At 28.7% G+C, this 2499-nt stretch overlaps 1 long non-coding RNA gene across 1 annotated transcript; it reads right to left on the reverse strand.

The window, feature by feature from the left end:
- Positions 1-1220: 1220 nt before the first annotated feature.
- Positions 1221-2137, reverse strand: LOC136273361 (uncharacterized). Its single transcript, XR_010711551.1, has 3 exons — positions 1983-2137; positions 1678-1851; positions 1221-1541 (listed from the first exon to the last, which is right to left on the reverse strand). It is a non-coding gene; the product is annotated as an uncharacterized lncRNA (long non-coding RNA).
- Between the last annotated feature and the right edge of the window lie 362 nt (positions 2138-2499).

Genomic DNA, 2499 nt, shown 5'->3' on the forward strand with positions numbered 1-2499 from the left:
TTTTATTCGTATATAGGGTAGGAATTGTAATGTTAATTTTTTTTTCATAATTTGAATAAATTATAAATTGGAGCTACAAATCCACGCTTCAAGAGATGGTTTGACCTGTTTCCAAAGTACACCAAAAGATATTTGAGAAATTCTCATCATAAATTAAAGTATACTGATTTTTAAGTTGATAGTACAGTTATTTAAATTTTGTCATTTTTTTGCATTTTCTGCATTCTATCAGTTTAATCAAATTTGATCATCTTGTTTTCGCATCAAGGTCGGGTCAAGGTCACTACCTTTTTCTTCAACTTTAAGGAGGATAAAAATAAATGTTGGTTATCTGCAGTAATGTAGACATCTGTTTAAGATATGACGTTTCTATTCTTCAAAAAAATGATAGAATATCAGAATGTTTAATATCAACTTATACTACCGAATTGGAATAAATATTTAAATTAAAATTAATATGACATGTACTTTAGCCCACATTTGCTCTTTTTTTTCTTCTTCAATTTTGAAAACATTTTAATTATTTTTTTAAAGCCTCCAATGTTCAAATATTTCTGATCTTTACATATTTTAAAGACCTTATATAAAGATATAAATTGACAGAAACGCTGATATATTGACCATCAAAAAAGGGAGAAAATCAAATTTATGTGATTTTATCACACAAATCTATTCATAGAGTGAGCGCAAAAAAGCTAACAAAATGTAATGAAAATCATATTTTAAAAACATACTCTAAAACCCAAGTATCTTATCATTAGTTCGCATCAGTTGAAAAAATCCAACATTAACTCTTTCTCATGTGAGTATTGTGGCCAGTATGACTCACTCACCTGTTATGCATAAATATATACCGCTAAAAACAACGTTAACGAATTGATAAAAAATAAGATGTTAAAGCATTTATTGGAGCTTCCTTGCTCCAATATAAAATAACTAATCTACAAAGACTGTAATTATATTTTCTGTGGGCAACAAATTTATAAAAAATAAGATGTTAAAGCATTTATTGAAATTTCTTTGCTCCAATATAAAATAACTAATCTACAAAGACTATACTTATATGTTCTGTGTAATGTAGATAAAGAGAGAGAAAGTCAATATTGATAAAAGTTCAATAAAATATATATTTTATTTCACAAAATTACAAATGATCAATGTAGTACAATAATCGTAATCAATAATTTAGTTACATTAATACGCATTTCAAACATTTTTTGGTATAGTGGTTGAACATATACTATAAACCAAATTCTGTACTGACAATTTTTTAGATTTAAACATAATACTGTTTTTGGTATTTGTTTTGTATTTACCAACACCCTTGCCTGATTTACCATATAAGTCGTATGATATCACATAGTCTTGCAATATAATTTGAAAGAGACATCTGATATTGCAGTTAAGTTTTGCACTTGTTTCCGTACACCAAAGTAATTCTTCGGAGATGGACTTTCGTAAAACTTCTTCGGTGGTAATTTCTCTCGTGTCTTTCTTGTCAATCTTGTTTCCAACTAGTATAATTCTATTAAAATCTTTTCCTGTAAAAGAAAAATAAACAAATTGTTCAAATTGATTGTACGTGTATTTTATTAAAACAGTTATCAAGAATTATCCAACCAATAACAGACTCGTATTTTACTTATCTAAAATGATCACATATACATGTATTGTAACCTTTTATTTCTCGTATTTCCTGGCATAGATTAAGAGCTTGGTCCAGAGATTGCCTATTATCCACTGCATACATGACTACGAGATAGTCTCCATTTTTGATATTTACCCTTCTCATAGCAGGAAACTCGTCACTACCAGCAGTGTCTACGATTTTAACGTTTTGGAAAGTTCCATCTTCAAAACAAAAATATAAAATAAATATAAAATATATTGAATTACCGGTATATGCTACTTGTAGTTGTAAAGCAAAGAAAGTAGGCATGTGAAAAAGATGTTGGTAATTTAAATTATCTGCAACTACTTACTTGGAAGAAAGACTGTTTCACTGTAGCAGTGCCCAAGTGTTGCATCCGTTTTGTCTTGAAATGATCCGTACAAAAATTGATTAATAGTGGAAGTTTTCCCGACTTTTTCTGCTCCGATAAAGACGATTTGAATTTGTTTCATAATTAGAATTCAATTGTCGTACAATTAAAAATGAAATAATTCCACTGAATTTTCTTTGTAAACTCTCTCCTTAAATATGATTTGCGATGATAATACAAACGTCAATCAAATAACTTTTGCAAATAATGCTTTATTATTTGTTGTAACTAATGAACGAAGATAAAGAAAAATTGAGTAATGTTAATGGAAATCACCGTTAATGAATTCCTTCCTACACAAATTTAAATGTTTTTCCTATATATGTTCATTGACAGTAACGGAATACCTACGTAAGGTGAGGCTGTCTTGGGCAGATGCTGTTAGATGTTTTAGCTTTAATTCAACAAATATTCATAAAGATAACTGATAAGATGGTGCTCAGTCAGACACACTGCT

The sequence above is a fragment of the Magallana gigas genome, chromosome 3 (genome assembly GCF_963853765.1).
Source record: "Magallana gigas chromosome 3, xbMagGiga1.1, whole genome shotgun sequence".
NCBI lineage: Eukaryota > Metazoa > Mollusca > Bivalvia > Ostreida > Ostreidae > Magallana > Magallana gigas.